Genomic DNA, 25,686 nt, shown 5'->3' on the forward strand with positions numbered 1-25,686 from the left:
ACAGGTCAGCAGAGCTGCTTTAGAGCCAGAGAACCAGGTCAGCAGAGCTGCTGTAGAGCCAGAGAAACCAGGTCAGCAGACCTGCTTTATAGGGAGAGAACCAGGTCAGCAGAGCTGCTCTAGAGCCTAAGAACCAGGTCAGCACAGCTGCTATAGAGCCAGAGAACCAGGTCAGCAGAGCTGCTTTAGAGCCTAAGAACCAGGTCAGCACAGCTGCTCTAGAGCCTGAGAACCAGGTCAGCAGAGCTGCTCTAGTGACAGAGAAACAGGTCACCAGAGCTGCTTTAGAGCCAGAACACTATGTCAGAAGAGCTGTTTTAGATCCAGAAAACCAGGTCAGCTGAGCTGCTCCAGAGCCTGAGAACCAGGTCAGCAGAGCTGCCCTAGAGGCAGAGAACCAGGTCAGCAGAGCTGCTTTAGAGCCAGAGAACCAGGGCAGCAGAGCTCCCCTAGAACCAGGGAACCAGGTCAGCAAAACTGATTTAGAGCCATAGAACCAGGTCAGCAGAGCTGCTGTAGAGCCAGAGAACCAGGTCAGCAGAGCTGCTCTAGAACCTGAGAACCAGGTCAGCAGAGCTGCTCTAGAGCAAGAGAACCAGGTAAGCCGAGCTGTGGTACAGCCAGAGAAACCAGGTCAGCAGTGCTGCTTTAGAGCCAGAGAACCAGTTCAGCAGAGCTCCTCTAGAGCCTGAGAACCAGGTCATCAGAGCTGCTGTAGAGCCAGAGAACCAGGTCAGAAGAGCTGCTGTAGAGCCAGAGAAAGCAGGTCAGCAGAGCTGCTTTAGAGCCAGAAAACCAGTTCAGCAGAGCTGCTTTAGAGCGAGAGAACTAGTTCAGCGGAGCTTCTCTAGAGCAAGAGAACCAGGTCAGCCAAGCTGCTGTAGAGCCTTAGAACCAGGGAAGCAGAGCTGCTCTAGAGCCAGAGAACCAGTTACGCTTAGCTGCTGTAGTGCCAGAGAAACCAGGTCAGCAGAGTTGCTTTAGAGGGAGAGAACCACGTCAGCAGAACTGCTTTAGATCCAGAGAACCAGGTTAGCAGAGCTGCTCTAGAGGCTAAGAACCAGGTCAGCAGAGCTGCTCTACAGCCAGAGAACCAGGTCAGCAGAGCTGCTGTAGAGCCAGAGAAACCAGGTCAGCAGAGCCGCTTTAGAGGGAGAGAACCAGGTCAGCAGAGCTGCTCTAGAGCCTAAGAACCAGGTCAGCAGACCTGCTCTAGAACCAGAGAACCAGGTCAGAAGAGCTGCTTTAGAGCCAGAGAACCAGGTCAGCAGAGCTGCTTTAGAGCCATAGAGTCAGAGAACCAGGTCAGCAGAGCTGCTGTAGAGCCAGAGAAACCAGGTCAGCAGAGCTGCTTTAGAGGGAGAGAACCAGGTCGGCAGAGCTGCTCTAGAGCCTAAGAACCTGGTCAGCACAGCTGCTATAGAGCCAGAGAACCAGGTCAGCAGAGCTGCTTTAGAGCCTAAGAACCAGGTCAGCAGAGTTCCTCTAGAGGCAGAGAACCAGGTCAGCAGAGCTGCTTTAGAGCCAGAGAACCAGGGCAGCAGAGCTCCCCTAGAACCAGAGAACCAGGTCAGCAGAACTGATTTAGAGCCATAGAACCAGGTCGGCAGAGCTGCTGTAGAGCCAGAGAACCAGGTCAGCAGAGCTTCTCTAGAGCAAGAGAACCAGGTCAGCCGAGCTGTGGTAGAGCCAGAGAAACCAGGTCAGCAGTGCCGCTTTAGAGCGAGAGAACCAGGTCAGCAGAGCTGCTTTAGAGCCAGAGAACTAGGTCAGCAGAGCTGCTTTAGAGCCAGAGAACCAGGTCAGCAGAGCTGCTCTAGAGCCAGTGAACCAGGTCAGCCGAGATGCTGTAGAGCCAGAGAAACCAGGTAAACAGAGCTGCTTTAGAGGGAGAGAACCAGGTCAGCAGAGCTGCTTTAGAGCCAGAGAACCAGGTCAGCAGAGCTCCTCTAGAGCCTGAGAACCAGGTCATCAGAGCTGCTGTAGAGCCAGAGAACCAGGTCAGAAGAGCTGCTGTAGAGCCAGAGAAAGCAGGTCAGCAGAGCTGCTTTAGAGCCAGAAAACCAGTTCAGCAGAGCTGCTTTAGAGCCAGAGAACTAGTTCAGCGGAGCTTCTCTAGAGCAAGAGAACCAGGTCAGCCAAGCTGCTGTAGAGCCTTAGAACCAGGGCAGCAGAGCTCCTCTAGAGCCAGAGAACCAGTTACGCTTAGCTGCTGTAGTGCCAGAGAAACCAGGTCAGCAGAGTTGCTTTAGAGGGAGAGAACCACGTCAGCAGAGCTGCTTTAGATCCAGAGAACCAGGTTAGCAGAGCTGCTCTAGAGGCTAAGAACCAGGTCAGCAGAGCTGCTCTACAGCCGGAGAACCAGGTCAGCAGAGCTGCTTTAGAGCCATAGAGTCAGAGAACCAGGTCAGCAGAGCTGCTGTAGAGCCAGAGAAGCCATGTCAGCAGAGCTGCTTTAGAGGGAGAGAACCAGGTCGGCAGAGCTGCTCTAGAGCCTAAGAACCTGGTCAGCACAGCTGCTATAGAGCCAGAGAACCAGGTCAGCAGAGCTGCTTTAGAGACAGAGAACCAGGTCAGCAGAGCTGCTTTAGAGCCAGAGAACCAGGGCAGCAGAGCTCCCCTAGAACCAGAGAACCAGGTCAGCAGAACTGATTTAGAGCCATAGAACCAGGTCAGCAGAGCTGCTGTAGAGCCAGAGAACCAGGTCAGCAGAGCTGCTCTAGAGCAAGAGAACCAGGTCAGCCGAGCTGTGGTAGAGCCAGAGCAACCAGGTCAGCAGTGCTGCTTTACAGCGAGAGAACCAGGTCAGCAGAGCTGCTTTAGAGCCAGAGAACTAGGTCAGCAGAGCTGCTTTAGAGCCAGAGAACCAGGTCAGCAGAGCTGCTCTAGAGCCAGTGAACCAGGTCAGCCGAGCTGCTGTAGAGCCAGAGAAACCAGGTAAACAGAGCTGCTTTAGAGGGAGAGAACCAGCTCAGCAGAGCTGCTTTAGAGCCAGAGAACAAGGTCAGCAGAGCTCCTCTAGAGCCTGAGACCAGGTCATCAGAGCTGCTGTAGAGCCAGAGAACCAGGTCAGCAGAGCTGCTGTAGAGCCAGAGAAAGCAGGTCAGCAGAGCTGCTCTAGAACCAGAGAACCAGGTCAGCAGAGCTGCTTTAGAGCCAGAGAACCAGGTCAGCAGAGCTGCTTTAGAGCCATAGAACCAGGTCAGCAGAGCTGCTTTAGAGCTGCAGAACCAGGTCAGAAGAGCTGCTGTAGAGCCAGAGAAACCAGGTCAGCAGAGCTGCTTTAGAGGGAGAAAAACAGGTTAGCAGAGCTGCTCTAGAGCCTAAGAAAGAGGTCAGCAAAGCTGTTACAGAGCCAAAGAACCAGGTCAGCAGAGCTGCTCTTGTACCAGAGAACCAGGTGAGCAGAGCTGCTTTAGAGCCAGAGTACCGGGACGGCGGAGCTGCTCTAGAGACTGAAAACCAGGTCAGCAAAGCTACTCTAGAGACAGAGAATCAGGTCAGCAGAGCTGCTCTAGAACCAGAGAACCAGGTCAGCAGAGCTGCTTTAGACCCAGAGAACCAGGGCAGCAGAGCTCCCCTAGAACCAGAGAACCAGGTCAGCAGAGCTGCTGTAGAGCCAGAGAACCCGGGCAGCAGAGCTGCTCTAGAACCTGAGAACCAGGTCAGCAGAGCTGCTATATAGCCAGAGAACCAGGTCAGCCGAGCTGCGGTAGAGCCAGAGAAACCAGGTCAGCAGTGCTGCTTTAGCGGTAGAGAACCAGGTCAGCAGAGCTGCTTTAGAGCCAGAGAACTAGGTCAGCAGAGATGCTTTAGAGCCATAGAACCAGGTCAGCAGAGCTGCTCTAGAGGCAGAGAACCAGGTCAGCAGAGCTGCTTTAGAGCCAGAGAACCAGGTCAGCAGAGCTGCTGTGGAGCCATAGAAGAGGTCAGCAGCACTGCTTTAGAGCCAGAGAACCAAGTCGGCAGAGCCATTGTAGAGCCAGAGAACCAGGTCAGTAGAGTTTCTCTAGAGCTTAAAAACCATGTCAGCAGAGCTGCGTTAGAGCCAGAGAACCAGGTCAGCAGAGCTGCTCTAGAGCCAGAGAAACCAGGTCAACAGATCTGCTTTAGAGGGAGAGAACCAGGTCAGCAGAGCTGCTTTAGAGCCATAGAACCAGGTCAGCAGAGCTGTTTTAGAGCCAGAGAACCAGGCCAGCAGAGCTGATCTAGAACCTGAGAACCAGGTCAGCAGAGCTGCTCTAGAGGCAGAGAACCAGGTCAGCAGAGCTGCTTTAGAGCTAGAGAACCAAGGCAGCAGAGCTGCTCTCGAACCAGAGAACCAGGTCAGCAGAGCTGCTTGAGAGCCATAGAACCAGGTCAGCAGAGTTGCTATAGAGCCGGAGAACCAGGTCAGCAGAGCTGCTGTAGAGCCAGAGAAACCAGGTCAGCAGAGCTGCTTTAGAGGGAGAAAACCAGGTTAGCAGAGCTGCTCTAGAGCCTAAGAAACAGGTCAGCACAGCTGCTACAAAGCCTAAGAACCAGGTCAGCAGAGCTGCTCTAGTACCAGAGAACCAGGTCAGCAGAGCTGCTCTAGAACCTGAGAACCAGGTCAGCAGTGCTGCTCTAGAGCCAGAGAACCAGGTCAGCCGAGCTGTGGTAGAGCCAGAGAAACCAGGTCAGCAGTGCTGCTTTAGAGGGAGAGAACCAGGTCAGCAGAGCTGCTTTAGAGCCAGAGAACTAGGTCAGCAGAGCTGCTTTAGAGCCATAGAACCAGGTCAGCAGAGCTGCTCTAGAGGCAGAGAACCAGGTCAGCAGAGCTGCTTTATAGGGAGAGAACCAGGTCAGCAGAGCTGCTCTAGAGCCTAAGAACCAGGTCAGCACAGCTGCTATAGAGCCAGAGAACCAGGTCAGCAGAGCTGCTTTAGAGCCATAGAACAGGCCAGCAGAGCTGCTTTAGAGCCAGAGAACCAGGTCAGCAGAGCTGCTGTAGAGCCAGAGAAACCAGGTCAGCAGACCTGCTTTATAGGGAGAGAACCAGGTCAGCAGAGCTGCTCTAGAGCCTAAGAACCAGGTCAGCACAGCTGCTATAGAGCCAGAGAACCAGGTCAGCAGAGCTGCTTTAGAGCCTAAGAACCAGGTCAGCACAGCTGCTCTAGAGCCTGAGAACCAGGTCAGCAGAGCTGCTCTAGTGACAGAGAAACAGGTCACCAGAGCTGCTTTAGAGCCAGAACACTATGTCAGAAGAGCTGTTTTAGATCCAGAAAACCAGGTCAGCTGAGCTGCTCCAGAGCCTGAGAACCAGGTCAGCAGAGCTGCCCTAGAGGCAGAGAACCAGGTCAGCAGAGCTGCTTTAGAGCCAGAGAACCAGGGCAGCAGAGCTCCCCTAGAACCAGGGAACCAGGTCAGCAAAACTGATTTAGAGCCATAGAACCAGGTCAGCAGAGCTGCTGTAGAGCCAGAGAACCAGGTCAGCAGAGCTGCTCTAGAACCTGAGAACCAGGTCAGCAGAGCTGCTCTAGAGCAAGAGAACCAGGTAAGCCGAGCTGTGGTACAGCCAGAGAAACCAGGTCAGCAGTGCTGCTTTAGAGCCAGAGAACCAGTTCAGCAGAGCTCCTCTAGAGCCTGAGAACCAGGTCATCAGAGCTGCTGTAGAGCCAGAGAACCAGGTCAGAAGAGCTGCTGTAGAGCCAGAGAAAGCAGGTCAGCAGAGCTGCTTTAGAGCCAGAAAACCAGTTCAGCAGAGCTGCTTTAGAGCGAGAGAACTAGTTCAGCGGAGCTTCTCTAGAGCAAGAGAACCAGGTCAGCCAAGCTGCTGTAGAGCCTTAGAACCAGGGAAGCAGAGCTGCTCTAGAGCCAGAGAACCAGTTACGCTTAGCTGCTGTAGTGCCAGAGAAACCAGGTCAGCAGAGTTGCTTTAGAGGGAGAGAACCACGTCAGCAGAACTGCTTTAGATCCAGAGAACCAGGTTAGCAGAGCTGCTCTAGAGGCTAAGAACCAGGTCAGCAGAGCTGCTCTACAGCCAGAGAACCAGGTCAGCAGAGCTGCTGTAGAGCCAGAGAAACCAGGTCAGCAGAGCCGCTTTAGAGGGAGAGAACCAGGTCAGCAGAGCTGCTCTAGAGCCTAAGAACCAGGTCAGCAGACCTGCTCTAGAACCAGAGAACCAGGTCAGAAGAGCTGCTTTAGAGCCAGAGAACCAGGTCAGCAGAGCTGCTTTAGAGCCATAGAGTCAGAGAACCAGGTCAGCAGAGCTGCTGTAGAGCCAGAGAAACCAGGTCAGCAGAGCTGCTTTAGAGGGAGAGAACCAGGTCGGCAGAGCTGCTCTAGAGCCTAAGAACCTGGTCAGCACAGCTGCTATAGAGCCAGAGAACCAGGTCAGCAGAGCTGCTTTAGAGCCTAAGAACCAGGTCAGCAGAGTTCCTCTAGAGGCAGAGAACCAGGTCAGCAGAGCTGCTTTAGAGCCAGAGAACCAGGGCAGCAGAGCTCCCCTAGAACCAGAGAACCAGGTCAGCAGAACTGATTTAGAGCCATAGAACCAGGTCGGCAGAGCTGCTGTAGAGCCAGAGAACCAGGTCAGCAGAGCTTCTCTAGAGCAAGAGAACCAGGTCAGCCGAGCTGTGGTAGAGCCAGAGAAACCAGGTCAGCAGTGCCGCTTTAGAGCGAGAGAACCAGGTCAGCAGAGCTGCTTTAGAGCCAGAGAACTAGGTCAGCAGAGCTGCTTTAGAGCCAGAGAACCAGGTCAGCAGAGCTGCTCTAGAGCCAGTGAACCAGGTCAGCCGAGCTGCTGTAGAGCCAGAGAAACCAGGTAAACAGAGCTGCTTTAGAGGGAGAGAACCAGGTCAGCAGAGCTGCTTTAGAGCCAGAGAACCAGGTCAGCAGAGCTCCTCTAGAGCCTGAGAACCAGGTCATCAGAGCTGCTGTAGAGCCAGAGAACCAGTTCAGCAGAGCTGCTGTAGAGCCAGAGAAAGCAGGTCAGCAGAGCTGCTCTAGAACCAGAGAACCAGGTCAGCAGAGCTGCTTGAGAGCCAGAGAACCAGGTCAGCAGAGCTGCTTTAGAGCCAGAGAACCAGGTCAGCAGAGCTGCTTTAGAGCTGCAGAACCAGGTCAGCAGAGCTGCTGTAGAGCCAGAGAAACCAGGTCAGCAGAGCTGCTTTAGATGGAGAAAACCAGGTTAGCAGAGCTGCTCTAGAGCCTAAGAAACAGGTCAGCACAGCTGTTACAGAGCCAAAGAACCAGGTCAGCAGAGCTGCTCTTGTACCAGAGAACCAGGTGAGCAGAGCTGCTTTAGAGCCAGAAAACTATGTCAGAAGAGCTGTTTTAGAGCCAGAGTACCGGGTCGGCGGAGCTGCTCTAGAGCCTGAAAACCAGGTCAGCAAAGCTACTCTAGAGACAGAGAATCAGGTCAGCAGAGCTGCTTTAGAGCCAGAGAACCAGGGCAGCAGAGCTCCCATGAACCAGAGAACCAGGTCAGCAGAGCTGCTGTAGAGCCAGAGAACCCGGGCAGCAGAGCTGCTCTAGAACCTGAGAACCAGGTCAGCAGAGCTGCTATATAGCCAGAGAACCAGGTCAGCCGAGCTGCGGTAGAGCCAGAGAAACCAGGTCAGCAGTGCTGCTTTAGAGGTAGAGAACCAGGTCAGCAGAGCTGCTTTACAGCCAGAGAACTATGTCAGCAGAGCTGCTTTAGAGCCATAGAACCAGGTCAGCAGAGCTGCTCTAGAGGCAGAGGACCAGGTCAGCAGAGCTGCTTTAGAGCCAGAGAACCAGGTCAGCAGAGCTGCTGTAGAGTCATAGAAGAGGTCAGCAGCGCTGCTTTAGCGCCAGAGAACCAAGTCGGCAGAGCCATTGTAGAGCCAGAGAACCAGGTCAGTAGAGTTTCTCTAGAGCTTAAAAACCATGTCAGCAGAGCTGCATTAGAGCCAGAGAACCAGGTCAGCAGAGCTGCTCTAGAGCCTGAGAACCAGGTCAGCAGATGTGCTCAAGAGCCAGAGAACCAGGTCAGCGGAGCTGCTGTAGAGCCAGAGAAACCAGGTCAACAGAGCTGCTTTAGAGGGAGAGAACCAGGTCAGCAGAGCTGCTTTAGAGCCATAGAACCAGGTCAGCAGAGCTGCTTTAGAGCCGGAGAACCAGGTCAGCAGAGCTGCTGTAGAGCCAGAGAAACCAGGTCAGCAGAGCTGCTTTAGAGGGAGAAAACCAGGTTAGCAGAGCTGCTTTAGAGCCGGAGAACCAGGTCAGCAGAGCTGCTCTAGAGCCAGAGTACCAGGTCAGCCGAGCTGTGGTACAGCCAGAGAAACCAGGTCAGCAGTGCTGCTTTAGAGGGAGAGAACCAGGTCAGCAGAGCTGCTTTAGAGCCAGAGAATTAGGTCAGCAGAGCTGCTTTAGAGCCAGAGAACCAGGTCAGCAGAGCTGCTCTAGAGCCAGTGAACCAGGTCAGCCGAGATGCTGTAGAGCCAGAGAAACCAGGTAAACAGAGCTGCTTTAGAGGGAGAGAACCAGGTCAGCAGAGCTGCTTTAGAGCCAGAGAACCGGGTCAGCAGAGCTCCTCTAGAGCCTGAGAACCAGGTCATCAGAGCTGCTGTAGAGCCAGAGAACCAGGTCAGCAGAGCTGCTGTAGAGCCAGAGAAAGCAGGTCAGCAGAGCTGCTTTAGAGCCAGAAAACCAGTTCAGCAGAGCTGCTTTAGAGCCAGAGAACCAGTTCAGCGGAGCTTCTCTAGAGCAAGAGAACCAGGTCAGCCAAGCTGCTGTAGAGCCTTAGAACCAGGTCAGCAGAGCTGCTCTAGAGCCAGAGAACCAGTTACGCTTAGCTTCTGTAGTGCCAGAGAAACCAGGTCAGCAGAGCTGCTTTAGAGGGAGAGAACCACGTCAGCAGAGCTGCTTTAGATCCAGAGAACCAGGTTAGCAGAGCTGCTCTAGAGGCTAAGAACCAGGTCAGCAGAGCTGCTCTACAGCCAGAGAACCAGGTCAGCAGAGCTGCTGTAGAGCCAGAGAAACCAGGTCAGCAGAGCCGCTTTAGAGGGAGAGAACCAGGTCAGCAGAGCTGCTCTAGAGCCTAAGAACCAGGTCAGCACAGCTGCTCTAGAACCAGAGAACCAGGTCAGCAGAGCTGCTTTAGAGCCAGAGAACCAGGTCAGCGGAGCAGCTTTAGAGCCATAGAGTCAGAGAACCAGGTCAGCAGAGCTGCTGTAGAGCCAGAGAAACCAGGTCAGCAGAGCTGCTTTAGAGGGAGAGAACCAGGTCGGCAGAGCTGCTCTAGAGCCTAAGAACCTGGTCAGCACAGCTGCTATAGAGCCAGAGAACCAGGTCAGCAGAGCTGCTTTAGCGCCTAAGAACCAGGTCAGCAGAGTTGCTCTAGAGGCAGAGAACCAGGTCAGCAGAGCTGCTTTAGAGCCAGAGAACCAGGGCAGCAGAGCTCCCCTAGAACCAGAGAACCAGGTCAGCAGAACTGATTTAGAGCCATAGAACCAGGTCAGCCGAGCTGTGGTAGAGCCAGAGAAACCAGGTCGGCAGTGCTGCTTTAGAGGGAGAGAACCGGGTCAGCAGAGCTGCTTTAGAGCCAGAGAACTAGGTCAGCAGAGCTGCTTTAGAGACAGAGAACCAGGTCAGCAGAGCTGCTCTAGAGCCAGTGAACCAGGTCAGCCGAGCTGCTGTAGAGCCAGAGAAACCAGGTAAACAGAGCTGCTTTAGAGGGAGAGAACCAGGTCAGCAGAGCTGCTTTAGAGCCAGAGAACCAGGTCAGCAGAGCTCCTCTAGAGCCTGAGAACAAGGTCATCAGAGCTCCTGTAGAGCCAGAGAACCAGGTCAGCAGAGCTGCTGTAGAGCCAGAGAAAGCAGGTCAGCAGAGCTGCTTTAGAGCCAGAAAACCAGTTCAGCAGAGCTGCTTTAGATCCAGAGAACCAGGTTAGCAGAGCTGCTCTAGAGGCTAAGAACCAGGTCAGCAGAGCTGCTCTACAGCCAGAGAACCAGGTCAGCAGAGCTGCTGTAGAGCCTGAGAAACCAGGTCAGCAGAGCCGCTTTAGAGGGAGAGAACCAGGTCAGCAGAGCTGCTCTAGAGCCTAAGAACCAGGTCAGCACAGCTGCTCTAGAACCAGAGAACCAGGTCAGCAGAGCTGCTTTAGAGCCAGAGAACCAGGTCAGCGGAGCAGCTTTAGAGCCATAGAGTCAGAGAACCAGGTCAGCAGAGCTGCTGTAGAGCCAGAGAAACCAGGTCAGCAGAGCTGCTTTAGAGGGAGAGAACCAGGTCGGCAGAGCTGCTCTAGAGCCTAAGAACCTGGTCAGCACAGCTGCTATAGAGCCAGAGAACCAGGTCAGCAGAGCTGCTTTAGCGCCTAAGAACCAGGTCAGCAGAGTTGCTCTAGAGGCAGAGAACCAGGTCAGCAGAGCTGCTTTAGAGCCAGAGAACCAGGGCAGCAGAGCTCCCCTAGAACCAGAGAACCAGGTCAGCAGAACTGATTTAGAGCCATAGAACCAGGTCAGCCGAGCTGTGGTAGAGCCAGAGAAACCAGGTCGGCAGTGCTGCTTTAGAGGGAGAGAACCAGGTCAGCAGAGCTGCTTTAGAGCCAGAGAACTAGGTCAGCAGAGCTGCTTTAGAGCCAGAGAACCAGGTCAGCAGAGCTGCTCTAGAGCCAGTGAACCAGGTCAGCCGAGCTGCTGTAGAGCCAGAGAAACCAGGTAAACAGAGCTGCTTTAGAGGGAGAGAACCAGGTCAGCAGAGCTGCTTTAGAGCCAGAGAACCAGGTCAGCAGAGCTCCTCTAGAGCCTGAGAACAAGGTCATCAGAGCTCCTGTAGAGCCAGAGAACCAGGTCAGCAGAGCTGCTGTAGAGCCAGAGAAAGCAGGTCAGCAGAGCTGCTTTAGAGCCAGAAAACCAGTTCAGCAGAGCTGCTTTAGAGGCAGAGAACCAGGTCAGCAGAGCTGCTCTAGAGCGAAAGAACCAGGTCAGCGGAGCTTCTCTAGAGCAGGAGAACCAGGTCAGCCAAGCTGCTGTAGTGCCAGAGAAACTAGGTCAGCAGAGCTTCTTTAGAGGGAGAGAGCCAGGTCAGCAGAGCTGCTTTAGAGCCAGAGAACAAGGTAGCAGAGCTGCTCTAGAGGCTAAGAACCAGGTCAGCAGAGCTGTTCTACAGCCAGAGAACCCGGTCAGCAGAGCTGCTGTAGAGCCAGAGAAACTAGGTCAACAGAGACGCTTTAGAGGGAGAGAACCAGGTCAGCAGAGCTGCTCTAGAGCCTAAGAAACAGGTCAGCACAGCTGCTACAGAGCCAGAGAACCAGGGCAGCACAGCTGCTCTAGAACCTGGGAACCAGGTCAGCAGAGCTGCGGTAGAGCCAGAGAAACCAGGTCAGCAGTGCTGCTTTAGAGGTAGAGAACCAGGTCAGCAGAGCTGCTTTAGAGCCAGAGAACTAGGTCAGCAGAGCTGCTCTAGAGGCAGAGAACCAGGTCAGCAGAGCTGCTTTAGAGCCAGAGAACCACGTCAGCAGAGCTGCTGTAGAGCCATAGAAGAGGTCAGCAGCGTTGCTTTAGAGCCAGAGAACCAAGTCGGCAGAGCCATTGTAGAGCCAGAGAACCAGGTCAGTAGAGTTTCTCTAGAGCTTAAAAACCATGTCAGCAGAGCTGCATTAGAGCCAGAGAACCAGGTCAGCAGAGCTGTTCTAGAGCCTGAGAACCAGGTCAGCAGATGTGCTCAAGAGCCAGAGAACCAGGTCAGCCGAGCTGCTGTAGAGCCAGAAAAACCAGGTCAACAGAGCTACTTTAGAGGGAGAGAACCAGGTCAGCAGAGCTGCTTTAGAGACATAGAACCAGGTCAGCAGAGCTGCTTTAGAGCCGGAGAACCAGGTCAGCAGAGCTGCTCTAGAGGCAGAAAACCAGGTTAGCAGAGCTGCTCTAGAGCCTAAGAAACAGGTCAGCACAGCTGCTACAGAGCCAAAGAACCAGATCAGCAGAGCTGCTCTAGTACCAGAGAACCAGGTCAGCAGAGCTGCTCTAGAACCTGAGAACCAGGTCAGCAGAGCTGCTCAGGACCCAGAGAACCAGGTCAGCCGAGCTGCAGTAGAGCCAGAGAAACCAGGTCAGCAGTGTTGCTTTAGAGGGAGAGAACCAGGTCAGCAGAGCTGCTTTAGAGCCAGAGAACTAGGTCAGCAGAGCTGCTTTAGAGCCATAGAACCAGGTCAGCAGAGCTGCTCTAGAGGCAGAGAACCAGGTCAGCAGAGCTGCTTTAGAGCCATAGAACAGGTCAGCAGAGCTGCTTCAGAGCCAGAGAACCAGGTCAGCAGAGCTGCTGTAGAGCCTAAGAACCAGGTCAGCACAGCTGCTATAGAGCCAGAGAACCAGGTCAGCAGAGCTGCTCTAGTGACAGAGAAACGGGTCACCACAGCTGCTTTAGAGCCAGAACACTATGTCAGAAGAGCTGTTTTAGAGCCAGAAAACCAGGTCAGCCGAGCTGCTCCAGAGCCTGAGAACCAGGTCAGCAGAGCTGCCCTAGAGGCAGAGAACCAGGTCAGCAGAGCTGCTTTAGAGCCAGAGAACCAGGGCAGCAGAGCTCCCCTAGAACCAGAGAACCAGGTCAGCAGAACTGATTTAGAGCCATAGAACCAGGTCAGCAGAGCTGCTGTAGAGCCAGAGAACCAGGTCAGCCGAGCTGCTTTGGAGCCAGAAAACTAGGTCAGCAGAGCTGCGTTAGAGCCAGAGAACCAGGTCAGCAGAGCTGCTCTAGAGCCAGTGAACCAGGTCAGCCGAGCTGCTGTAGAGCCAGAGAAACCAGGTAAACAGAGCTGCTTTAGAGGGAGAGAACCAGGTCAGCAGAGCTGCTTTAGAGCCAGAGAACTAGGTCAGCAGAGCTGCTTTAGAGCCATAGAACCAGGTCAGCAGAGCTGCTCTAGAGGCAGAGAACCAGGTCAGCAGAGCTGCTTTAGAGCCATAGAACAGGTCAGCAGAGCTGCTTTAGAGCCAGAGAACCAGGTCTGCAGAGCTGCTGTAGAGCCAGAGAAACCAGGTCAGCAGACCTGCTTTAGAGGGAGAGAACCAGGCCAGCAGAGCTGCTCTAGAGCCTAAGAACCAGGTCAGCACAGCTGCTATAGAGCCAGAGAACCAGGTCAGCAGAGCTGCTTTGGAGCCTATGAACCAGGTCAGCACAGCTGCTCTAGAGCCTGAGAACCAGGTCAGCAGAGCTGCTCTAGTGACAGAGAAACAGGTCACCAGAGCTGCTTTAGAGCCAGAACACTATGTCAGAAGAGCTGTTTTAGATCCAGAAAAACAGGTCAGCCGAGCTGCTCCAGAGCCTGAGAACCAGGTCAGCAGAGCTACCCTAGAGGCAGAGAACCAGGTCAGCAGAGCAGCTTTAGAGCCAGAGAACCAGGGAAGCAGAGCTCCCCTAGAACCAGAGAACCAGGTCAGCAGAACTGATTTAGAGCCATAGAACCAGGTCAGCAGAGCTGCTGTAGAGCTAGAGAACCAGGTCAGCAGAGCTGCTCTAGAACCTGAGAACCAGTTCAGCAGAGCTGCTCTAGAGCAAGAGAACCAGGGCAGCCGAGCTGTGGTACAGCCAGAGAAACCAGGTCAGCAGTGCTGCTTTAGAGGGAGAGAACCAGGTCAGCAGAGCTGCTTTAGAGCCAGAGAACTAGGTCAGCAGAGCTGCTGTAGAGCCAGAGAACCAGGTCAGCAGAGCTGCTCTAGAGCCAGTGAACCAGGTCAGCCGAGATGCTGTAGAGCCAGAGAAACCAGGTAAACAGAGCTGCTTTAGAGGGAGAGAACCAGGTCAGCAGAGCTGCTGTAGAGCCAGAGAACCAGGTCAGCAGAGCTGCTGTAGAGCCAGAGAAAGCAGGTCAGCAGAGCTGCTTTAGAGCCAGAAAACCAGTTCAGCAGAGCTGCTTTAGAGCCAGAGAACCAGTTCAGCGGAGCTTCTCTAGAGCAAGAGAACCAGGTCAGCCAAGCTGCTGTAGAGCCTTAGAACCAGGTCAGCAGAGCTGCTCTAGAGCCAGAGAACCAGTTACGCTTAGCTGCTGTAGTGCCAGAGAAACCAGGTCAGCAGAGCTGCTTTAGAGGGAGAGAACCACGTCAGCAGAGCTGCTTTAGATCCAGAGAACCAGGTTAGCAGAGCTGCTCTAGAGGCTAAGAACCAGGTCAGCAGAGCTGCTCTACAGCCAGAGAACCAGGTCAGCAGAGCTGCTGTAGAGCCAGAGAAACCAGGTCAGCAGAGCCGCTTTAGATCCAGCGAGTCAGAGAACCAGGTCAGCAGAGCTGCTGTAGAGCCAGAGAAACCAGGTCAGCAGAGCTGCTTTAGAGGGAGAGAACCAGGTCGGCAGAGCTGCTCTAGAGCCTAAGAACCTGGTCAGCACAGCTGCTATAGAGCCAGAGAACCAGGTCAGCAGAGCTGCTTTAGCGCCTAAGAACCAGGTCAGCAGAGTTGCTCTAGAGGCAGAGAACCAGGTCAGCAGAGCTGCTTTAGAGCCAGAGAACCAGGGCAGCAGAGCTCCCCTAGAACCAGAGAACCAGGTCAGCAGAACTGATTTAGAGCCATAGAACCAGGTCAGCAGAGCTGCTGTAGAGCCAGAGAACCAGGTCAGCAGAGCTGCTCTAGAGAAAGAGATCCAGGTCAGCCGAGCTGTGGTAGAGCCAGAGAAACCAGGTCAGCAGTGATGCTTTAGAGGGAGAGAACCAGGTCAGCAGAGCTGCTTTAGAGCCAGAGAACCAGGTCAGCAGAGCTCCTCTAGAGCCTGAGAACCAGGTCATCAGAGCTGCTGTAGAGCCAGAGAACCAGGTCAGCAGAGCTGCTGTAGAGCCAGAGAAAGCAGGTCAGCAGAGCTGCTTTAGAGCCAGAAAACCAGTTCAGCAGAGCTGCTTTAGAGCCAGAGAACCAGGTCAGCAGAGCTGCTCTAGAGCGAAAGAACCAGGTCAGCGGAGCTTCTCTAGAGCAAGAGAACCAGGTCAGCCAAGCTGCTGTAGTGCCAGAGAAACTAGGTCAGCAGAGCTTCTTTAGAGGGAGAGAGCCAGGTCAGCAGAGCTGCTTTAGAGCCAGAGAACAAGGTAGCAGAGCTGCTCTAGAGGCTAAGAACCAGGTCAGCAGAGCTGCTCTACAGCCAGAGAACCCGGTCAGCAGAGCTGCTGTAGAGCCAGAGAAACTAGGTCAACAGAGACGCTTTAGAGGGAGAGAACCAGGTCAGCAGAGCTGCTCTAGAGCCTAAGAAACAGGTCAGCACAGCTGCTACAGAGCCAGAGAACCAGGGCAGCAGAGCTGCTCTAGAACCTGAGAACCAGGTCAGCAGAGCTGCGGTAGAGCCAGAGAAACCAGGTCAGCAGTGCTGCTTTAGAGGTAGAGAACCAGGTCAGCAGAGCTGCTTTAGAGCCAGAGAACTAGGTCAGCAGAGCTGCTCTAGAGGCAGAGAACCAGGTCAGCAGAGCTGCTTTAGAGCCAGAGAACCAGGTCAGCAGAGCTGCTGTAGAGCCATAGAAGAGGTCAGCAGCGCTGCTTTAGGGCCAGAGAACCAAGTCGGCAGAGCCATTGTAGAGCCAGAGAACCAGGTCAGTAGAGTTTCTCTAGAGCTTAAAAACCATGTCAGCAGAGCTGCATTAGAGCCAGAGAACCAGGTCAGCAGAGCTGCTCTAGAGCCTGAGAACCAGGTCAGCAGATGTGCTCAAGAGCCAGAGAACCAGGTCAGCCGAGCTGCTGTAGAGCCAGAGAAACCAGGTCAACAGAGCTACTTTAGAGGGAGAGAACCAGGTCAGCAGAGCTGCTTTAGAGCCATAGAACCAGGTCAGCAGAGCTGCTTTAGAGCCGGAGAACCAGGTCAGCAGAGCTGCTCTAGAGGCAGAGAACCAGGTCAGCAGAGCTGCTTTAGAGCCATAGAACCAGGTCAGCAGAGCTGCTTTAGAGCCGGAGAACCAGGTCAGCAGAGCTGCTCTAGAGGCAGAAAACCAGGTTAGCAGAGCTGCTCTAGAGCCTAAGAAACAGGTCAGCACAGCTGCTACAGAGCCAAAGAACCAGGTCAGCAGAGCTGCTCTAGTACCAGAGAACCAGGTCAGCAGAGCTGCTCTAGACCCTGAGAACCAAGTCAGCAGAGCTGCTATATAGCCAGAGAACCAGGTCAGCCGAGCTGCGGTAGAGCCAGAGAAACCAGGTCAGCAGTGCTGCTTTAGAAGTAGAGAACCAGGTCAGCAGAGCTGCTTTAGAGCCAGAGAACTAGGTCAGCAGAGCTGCTTTAGAGCCATAGAACCAGGTCAGCAGAGCTGCTCTAGAGGCAGAGAACCAGGTCAGCAGAGCTGCTTTAGAGCCAGAGAACCAGGTCAGCAGAGCTGCTGTAGAGCCATAGAAGAGGTCAGCAGCGCTGCTTTAGAGCCAGAGAACCAAGTCGGCAGAGCCATTGTAGAGCCAGAGAACCAGGTCAGTAGAGTTTCTCTAGAGCTTAAAAACCATGTCAGCAGAGCTGCATTAGAGCCAGAGAACCAGGTCAGCAGAGCTGCTCTAGAGCCTGAGAACCAGGTCAGCAGATGTGCTCAAGAGCCAGAGAACCAGGTCAGCCGAGCTGCTGTAAAGCCAGAGAAACCAGGTCAACAGAGCTGCTTTAGAGGGAGAGAACCAGGTCAGCAGAGCTGCTTTAGAACCATAGAACCAGGCCAGCAGAGCTGCTTTAGAGCCGGAGAACCAGGTCAGCAGAGCTGCTGTAGAGCCAGAAAAACCAGATCAGCAGAGCTGCTTTAGAGGGAGAAAACATGGTTAGCAGAGCTGCTCTAGAGCCGAAGAAACAGGTCAGCACAACTGCTACAGAGCCAAAGAACCAGGTCAGCAGAGCTGCTCTAGTACCAGAGAACCAGGTCAGCAGAGCTGCTCTAGAACCTGAGAACCAGGTCAGCAGTGCTGCTCTAGAGCCAGAGAACCAGGTCAGCTGAGCTGCGGTAGAGCCAGAGAAACCAGGTCAGCAGTGCTGCTTTAGAGGGAGAGAACCAGGTCAGCAGAGCTGCTTTAGAGCCAGAGAACTAGGTCAGCAGAGCTGCTTTAGAGCCATAGAACCAGGTCAGCAGAGCTGCTCTAGAGGCAGAGAACCAGGTCAGCAGAGCTGCTTTAGAGCCATAGAACAGGTCAGCAGAGCTGCTTTAGAGCCAGAGAACCAGGTCAGCAGAGCTGCTGTAGAGCCAGAGAAACCAGGTCAGCAGACCTGCTTTAGAGGGAGAGAACCAGGTCAGCAGAGCTGCTCTAGAGCCTAAGAACCAGGTCAGCACAGCTGCTATAAAGCCAGAGAACCAGGTCAGCAGAGCTGCTTTAGAGCCTAAGAACCAGGTCTGCACAGCTGCTCTAAAGCCTGAGAACCAGGTCAGTAGAGCTGCTCTAGTGACAGAGAAACAGGTCACCAGAGCTGCTTTAGAGCCAGAACACTATGTCAGAAGAGCTGTTTTAGATCCAGAAAACCAGGTCAGCCGAGCTGCTCCAGAGCCTGAGAACCAGGTCAGCAGAGCTGCCCTAGAGGCAGAGAACCAGGTCAGCAGAGCTGCTTTAGAGCCAGAGAACCAGGGCAGCAGAGCTCCCCTAGAACCAGAGAACCAGGTCAGCAAAACTGACTTAGAGCCATAGAACCAGGTCAGCAGAGCTGCTGTAGAGCCAGAGAACCAGGCCAGCAGAGCTGCTCTAGAACCTGAGAACCAGGTCAGCAGAGCTGCTCTAGAGCAAGAGAACCAGGTAAGCCGAGCTGTGGTACAGCCAGAGAAACCAGGTCAGCAGTGCTGCTTTAGAGGGAGAGAACCAGGTCAGCAGAGCTGCTTTAGAGCCAGAGAACTAGGTCAGCAGAGCTGCTTTAGAGGCAGAGAACCAGGTCAGCAGAGCTGCTTTAGAGCCAGTGAACCAGGTCAGCCGAGATGCTGTAGAGCCAGAGAAACCAGGTAAACAGAGCTGCTTTAGAGGGAGAGAACCAGGTCAGCAGAGCTGCTTTAGAGCCAGAGAACCAGGTCAGCAGAGCTCCTCTAGAGCCAGAGAACCAGGTCAGCAGAGCTGCTCTAGAACCTGAGAACCAGGTCAGCAGAGCTGCTCTAGAGCAAGAGAACCAGGTAAGCCGAGCTGTGGTACAGCCAGAGAAACCAGGTCAGCAGAGCTGCTCTAGAGGCAGAGAACCAGGTCAGCAGAGCTGCATTAGAGCCAGAGAACCAGGTCAGCAGAGCTGCTGTAGAGCCATAGAAGAGGTCAGCAGCGCTGCTTTAGGGCCAGAGAACCAAGTCGGCAGAGCCATTGTAGAGCCAGAGAACCAGGTCAGTAGAGTTTCTCTAGAGCTTAAAAACCATGTCAGCAGAGCTGCATTAGAGCCAGAGAACCAGGTCAGCAGAGCTGCTCTAGAGCCTGAGAACCAGGTCAGCAGATGTGCTCAAGAGCCAGAGAACCAGGTCAGCCGAGCTGCTGTAGAGCCAGAGAAACCAGGTCAACAGAGCTACTTTAGAGGGAGAGAACCAGGTCAGCAGAGCTGCTTTAGAGCCATAGAACCAGGTCAGCAGAGCTGCTTTAGAGCCGGAGAACCAGGTCAGCAGAGCTGCTCTAGAGGCAGAGAACCAGGTCAGCAGAGCTGCTTTAGAGCCATAGAACCAGGTCAGCAGAGCTGCTTTAGAGCCGGAGAACCAGGTCAGCAGAGCTGCTCTAGAGGCAGAAAACCAGGTTAGCAGAGCTGCTCTAGAGCCTAAGAAACAGGTCAGCACAGCTGCTAAAGAGCCAAAGAACCAGGTCAGCAGAGCTGCTCTAGTACCAGAGAACCAGGTCAGCAGAGCTGCTCTAGACCCTGAGAACCAAGTCAGCAGAGCTGCTATATAGCCAGAGAACCAGGTCAGCCGAGCTGCGGTAGAGCCAGAGAAACCAGGTCAGCAGTGCTGCTTTAGAAGTAGAGAACCAGGTCAGCAGAGCTGCTTTAGAGCCAGAGAACTAGGTCAGCAGAGCTGCTTTAGAGCCATAGAACCAGGTCAGCAGAGCTGCTCTAGAGGCAGAGAACCAGGTCAGCAGAGCTGCTTTAGAGCCAGAGAACCAGGTCAGCAGAGCTGCTGTAGAGCCATAGAAGAGGTCAGCAGCGCTGCTTTAGAGCCAGAGAACCAAGTCGGCAGAGCCATTGTAGAGCCAGAGAACCAGGTCAGTAGAGTTTCTCTAGAGCTTAAAAACCATGTCAGCAGAGCTGCATTAGAGCCAGAGAACCAGGTCAGCAGAGCTGCTCTAGAGCCTGAGAACCAGGTCAGCAGATGTGCTCAAGAGCCAGAGAACCAGGTCAGCTGAGCTGCTGTAAAGCCAGAGAAACCAGGTCAACAGAGCTGCTTTAGAGGGAGAGAACCAGGTCAGCAGATCTGCTTTAGAACCATAGAACCAGGCCAGCAGAGCTGCTTTAGAGCCGGAGAACCAGGTCAGCAGAGCTGCTGTAGAGCCAGAAAAACCAGATCAGCAGAGCTGCTTTAGAGGGAGAAAACATGGTTAGCAGAGCTGCTCTAGAGCCGAAGAAACAGGTCAGCACAACTGCTACAGAGCCAAAGAACCAGGTCAGCAGAGCTGCTCTAGTACCAGAGAACCAGGTCAGCAGAGCTGCTCTAGAACCTGAGAACCAGGTCAGCAGTGCTGCTCTAGAGCCAGAGAACCAGGTCAGCTGAGCTGCGGTAGAGCCAGAGAAACCAGGTCAGCAGTGCTGCTTTAGAGGGAGAGAACCAGGTCAGCAGAGCTGCTTTAGAGCCAGAGAACTAGGTCAGCAGAGCTGCTTTAGAGCCATAGAACCAGGTCAGCAGAGCTGCTCTAGAGGCAGAGAACCAGGTCAGCAGAGCTGCTTTAGAGCCATAGAACAGGTCAGCAGAGCTGCTTTAGAGCCAGAGAACCAGGTCAGCAGAGCTGCTGTAGAGCCAGAGAAACCAGGTCAGCAGACCTGCTTTAGAGGGAGAGAACCAGGTCAGCAGAGCTGCTCTAGAGCCTAAGAACCAGGTCAGCACAGCTGCTATAAAGCCAGAGAACCAGGTCAGCAGAGCTGCTTTAGAGCCTAAGAACCAGGTCTGCACAGCTGCTCTAAAGCCTGAGAACCAGGTCAGTAGAGCTGCTCTAGTGACAGAGAAACAGGTCACCAGATCTGCTTTAGAGCCAGAACACTATGTCAGAAGAGCTGTTTTAGATCCAGAAAACCAGGTCAGCCGAGCTGCTCCAGAGCCTGAGAACCAGGTCAGCAGAGCTGCCCTAGAGGCAGAGAACCAGGTCAGCAGAGCTGCTTTAGAGCCAGAGAACCAGGGCAGCAGAGCTCCCCTAGAACCAGAGAACCAGGTCAGCAAAACTGACTTAGAGCCATAGAACCAGGTCAGCAGAGCTGCTGTAGAGCCAGAGAACCAGGTCAGCAGAGCTGCTCTAGAACCTGAGAACCAGGTCAGCAGAGCTGCTCTAGAGCAAGAGAACCAGGTAAGCCGAGCTGTGGTACAGCCAGAGAAACCAGGTCAGCAGTGCTGCTTTAGAGGGAGAGAACCAGGTCAGCAGAGCTGCTTTAGAGCCAGAGAACTAGGTCAGCAGAGCTGCTTTAGAGGCAGAGAACCAGGTCAGCAGAGCTGCTTTAGAGCCAGTGAACCAGGTCAGCCGAGATGCTGTAGAGCCAGAGAAACCAGGTAAACAGAGCTGCTTTAGAGGGAGAGAACCAGGTCAGCAGAGCTGCTTTAGAGCCAGAGAACCAGGTCAGCAGAGCTCCTCTAGAGCCTGAGAACCAGGTCATCAGAGCTGCTGTAGAGCCAGAGAACCAGGTCAGCAGAGCTGCTGTAGAGCCAGAGAAAGCAGGTCAGCAGAGCTGCATTAGAGCCAGAGAACCAGGTAAGCAGAGCTGCTCTAGAGCCTGAGAACCAGGTCAGCAGATGTGCTCAAGAGCCAGAGAACCAGGTCAGCAGAGCTGCTTTAGAGCCAGAGAACCAGGTCAGCAGAGCTGCTGTAGAGCCATAGAAGAGGTCAGCAGCGCTGCTTTAGAGCCAGAGAACCAAGTCGGCAGAGCCATTGTAGAGCCAGAGAACCAGGTCAGTAGAGTTTCTCTAGAGCTTAAAAACCATGTCAGCAGAGCTGCATTAGAGCCAGAGAACCAGGTCAGCAGAGCTGCTCTAGAGCCTGAGAACCAGGTCAGCGGATGTGCTCAAGAGCCAGAGAACCAGGTCAGCCGAGCTGCTGTAGAGCCAGAGAAACCAGGTCAACAGAGCTGCTTTAGAGGGAGAGAACCAGGTCAGCATAGCTGCTTTAGAGCCAGAGAACCAGGTCAACAGAGCTGCTCTAGAGCAAGAGAACCAGGTAAGCCGAGCTGTGGTACAGTCAGAGAAACCAGGTCAGCAGTGCTGCTTTAGAGGGAGAGAACCAGGTCAGCAGAGCTGCTTTAGAGCCAGAGAACTAGGTCAGCAGAGCTGCTCTACAGCCAGAGAACCAGGTCAGCAGAGCTGCAATAGAGCCAGAGAACCAGGTCAGCAGAGCTGCTCTAGAGCCTGAGAACCAGGTCAGCAGATGTGCTCAAGAGCCAGAGAACCAAGTCAGCGGAGCTGCTGTAGAGCCAGAGAAACCAGGTCAACAGAGCTGCTTTAGAGGGAGAGAACCAGGTCAGCAGAGCAGCTTTAGAGCCATAGAACCAGGTCAGCAGAGCTGCTTTAGAGCCAGAAAAACCAGATCAGCAGAGCTGCTTTAGAGGGAGAAAACATGGTTAGCAGAGCTGCTCTAGAGCCGAAGAAACAGGTCAGCACAACTGCTACAGAGCCAAAGAACCAGGTCAGCAGAGCTGCTCTAGTACCAGAGAACCAGGTCAGCAGAGCTGCTCTAGAACCTGAGAACCAGGTCAGCAGTGCTGCTCTAGAGCCAGAGAACCAGGTCAGCTGAGCTGCGGTAGAGCCAGAGAAACCAGGTCAGCAGTGCTGCTTTAGAGGGAGAGAACCAGGTCAGCAGAGCTGCTTTAGAGCCAGAGAACTAGGTCAGCAGAGCTGCTTTAGAGCCATAGAACCAGGTCAGCAGAGCTGCTCTAGAGGCAGAGAACCAGGTCAGCAGAGCTGCTTTAGAGCCATAGAACAGGTCAGCAGAGCTGCTTTAGAGCCAGAGAACCAGGTCAGCAGAGCTGCTGTAGAGCCAGAGAAACCAGGTCAGCAGACCTGCTTTAGAGGGAGAGAACCAGGTCAGCAGAGCTGCTCTAGAGCCTAAGAACCAGGTCAGCACAGCTGCTATAAAGCCAGAGAACCAGGTCAGCAGAGCTGCTTTAGAGCCTAAGAACCAGGTCTGCACAGCTGCTCTAAAGCCTGAGAACCAGGTCAGTAGAGCTGCTCTAGTGACAGAGAAACAGGTCACCAGAGCTGCTTTAGAGCCAGAACACTATGTCAGAAGAGCTGTTTTAGATCCAGAAAACCAGGTCAGCCGAGCTGCTCCAGAGCCTGAGAACCAGGTCAGCAGAGCTGCCCTAGAGGCAGAGAACCAGGTCAGCAGAGCTGCTTTAGAGCCAGAGAACCAGGGCAGCAGAGCTCCCCTAGAACCAGAGAACCAGGTCAGCAAAACTGACTTAGAGCCATAGAACCAGGTCAGCAGAGCTGCTGTAGAGCCAGAGAACCAGGCCAGCAGAGCTGCTCTAGAACCTGAGAACCAGGTCAGCAGAGCTGCTCTAGAGCAAGAGAACCAGGTAAGCCGAGCTGTGGTACAGCCAGAGAAACCAGGTCAGCAGTGCTGCTTTAGAGGGAGAGAACCAGGTCAGCAGAGCTGCTTTAGAGCCAGAGAACTAGGTCAGCAGAGCTGCTTTAGAGGCAGAGAACCAGGTCAGCAGAGCTGCTTTAGAGCCAGTGAACCAGGTCAGCCGAGATGCTGTAGAGCCAGAGAAACCAGGTAAACAGAGCTGCTTTAGAGGGAGAGAACCAGGTCAGCAGAGCTGCTTTAGAGCCAGAGAACCAGGTCAGCAGAGCTCCTCTAGAGCCAGAGAACCAGGTCAGCAGAGCTGCTCTAGAACCTGAGAACCAGGTCAGCAGAGCTGCTCTAGAGCAAGAGAACCAGGTAAGCCGAGCTGTGGTACAGCCAGAGAAACCAGGTCAGCAGAGCTGCTCTAGAGGCAGAGAACCAGGTCAGCAGAGCTGCATTAGAGCCAGAGAACCAGGTCAGCAGAGCTGCTGTAGAGCCATAGAAGAGGTCAGCAGCGCTGCTTTAGGGCCAGAGAACCAAGTCGGCAGAGCCATTGTAGAGCCAGAGAACCAGGTCAGTAGAGTTTCTCTAGAGCTTAAAAACCATGTCAGCAGAGCTGCATTAGAGCCAGAGAACCAGGTCAGCAGAGCTGCTCTAGAGCCTGAGAACCAGGTCAGCAGATGTGCTCAAGAGCCAGAGAACCAGGTCAGCCGAGCTGCTGTAGAGCCAGAGAAACCAGGTCAACAGAGCTACTTTAGAGGGAGAGAACCAGGTCAGCAGAGCTGCTTTAGAGCCATAGAACCAGGTCAGCAGAGCTGCTTTAGAGCCGGAGAACCAGGTCAGCAGAGCTGCTCTAGAGGCAGAGAACCAGGTCAGCAGAGCTGCTTTAGAGCCATAGAACCAGGTCAGCAGAGCTGCTTTAGAGCCGGAGAACCAGGTCAGCAGAGCTGCTCTAGAGGCAGAAAACCAGGTTAGCAGAGCTGCTCTAGAGCCTAAGAAACAGGTCAGCACAGCTGCTAAAGAGCCAAAGAACCAGGTCAGCAGAGCTGCTCTAGTACCAGAGAACCAGGTCAGCAGAGCTGCTCTAGACCCTGAGAACCAAGTCAGCAGAGCTGCTATATAGCCAGAGAACCAGGTCAGCCGAGCTGCGGTAGAGCCAGAGAAACCAGGTCAGCAGTGCTGCTTTAGAAGTAGAGAACCAGGTCAGCAGAGCTGCTTTAGAGCCAGAGAACTAGGTCAGCAGAGCTGCTTTAGAGCCATAGAACCAGGTCAGCAGAGCTGCTCTAGAGGCAGAGAACCAGGTCAGCAGAGCTGCTTTAGAGCCAGAGAACCAGGTCAGCAGAGCTGCTGTAGAGCCATAGAAGAGGTCAGCAGCGCTGCTTTAGAGCCAGAGAACCAAGTCGGCAGAGCCATTGTAGAGCCAGAGAACCAGGTCAGTAGAGTTTCTCTAGAGCTTAAAAACCATGTCAGCAGAGCTGCATTAGAGCCAGAGAACCAGGTCAGCAGAGCTGCTCTAGAGCCTGAGAACCAGGTCAGCAGATGTGCTCAAGAGCCAGAGAACCAGGTCAGCTGAGCTGCTGTAAAGCCAGAGAAACCAGGTCAACAGAGCTGCTTTAGAGGGAGAGAACCAGGTCAGCAGATCTGCTTTAGAACCATAGAACCAGGCCAGCAGAGCTGCTTTAGAGCCGGAGAACCAGGTCAGCAGAGCTGCTGTAGAGCCAGAAAAACCAGATCAGCAGAGCTGCTTTAGAGGGAGAAAACATGGTTAGCAGAGCTGCTCTAGAGCCGAAGAAACAGGTCAGCACAACTGCTACAGAGCCAAAGAACCAGGTCAGCAGAGCTGCTCTAGTACCAGAGAACCAGGTCAGCAGAGCTGCTCTAGAACCTGAGAACCAGGTCAGCAGTGCTGCTCTAGAGCCAGAGAACCAGGTCAGCTGAGCTGCGGTAGAGCCAGAGAAACCAGGTCAGCAGTGCTGCTTTAGAGGGAGAGAACCAGGTCAGCAGAGCTGCTTTAGAGCCAGAGAACTAGGTCAGCAGAGCTGCTTTAGAGCCATAGAACCAGGTCAGCAGAGCTGCTCTAGAGGCAGAGAACCAGGTCAGCAGAGCTGCTTTAGAGCCATAGAACAGGTCAGCAGAGCTGCTTTAGAGCCAGAGAACCAGGTCAGCAGAGCTGCTGTAGAGCCAGAGAAACCAGGTCAGCAGACCTGCTTTAGAGGGAGAGAACCAGGTCAGCAGAGCTGCTCTAGAGCCTAAGAACCAGGTCAGCACAGCTGCTATAAAGCCAGAGAACCAGGTCAGCAGAGCTGCTTTAGAGCCTAAGAACCAGGTCTGCACAGCTGCTCTAAAGCCTGAGAACCAGGTCAGTAGAGCTGCTCTAGTGACAGAGAAACAGGTCACCAGATCTGCTTTAGAGCCAGAACACTATGTCAGAAGAGCTGTTTTAGATCCAGAAAACCAGGTCAGCCGAGCTGCTCCAGAGCCTGAGAACCAGGTCAGCAGAGCTGCCCTAGAGGCAGAGAACCAGGTCAGCAGAGCTGCTTTAGAGCCAGAGAACCAGGGCAGCAGAGCTCCCCTAGAACCAGAGAACCAGGTCAGCAAAACTGACTTAGAGCCATAGAACCAGGTCAGCAGAGCTGCTGTAGAGCCAGAGAACCAGGTCAGCAGAGCTGCTCTAGAACCTGAGAACCAGGTCAGCAGAGCTGCTCTAGAGCAAGAGAACCAGGTAAGCCGAGCTGTGGTACAGCCAGAGAAACCAGGTCAGCAGTGCTGCTTTAGAGGGAGAGAACCAGGTCAGCAGAGCTGCTTTAGAGCCAGAGAACTAGGTCAGCAGAGCTGCTTTAGAGGCAGAGAACCAGGTCAGCAGAGCTGCTTTAGAGCCAGTGAACCAGGTCAGCCGAGATGCTGTAGAGCCAGAGAAACCAGGTAAACAGAGCTGCTTTAGAGGGAGAGAACCAGGTCAGCAGAGCTGCTTTAGAGCCAGAGAACCAGGTCAGCAGAGCTCCTCTAGAGCCTGAGAACCAGGTCATCAGAGCTGCTGTAGAGCCAGAGAACCAGGTCAGCAGAGCTGCTGTAGAGCCAGAGAAAGCAGGTCAGCAGAGCTGCATTAGAGCCAGAGAACCAGGTAAGCAGAGCTG

Source organism: Triturus cristatus, chromosome 1_1 (assembly GCF_964204655.1).
Source record: "Triturus cristatus chromosome 1_1, aTriCri1.1, whole genome shotgun sequence".
NCBI classification, from domain to species: domain Eukaryota; kingdom Metazoa; phylum Chordata; class Amphibia; order Caudata; family Salamandridae; genus Triturus; species Triturus cristatus.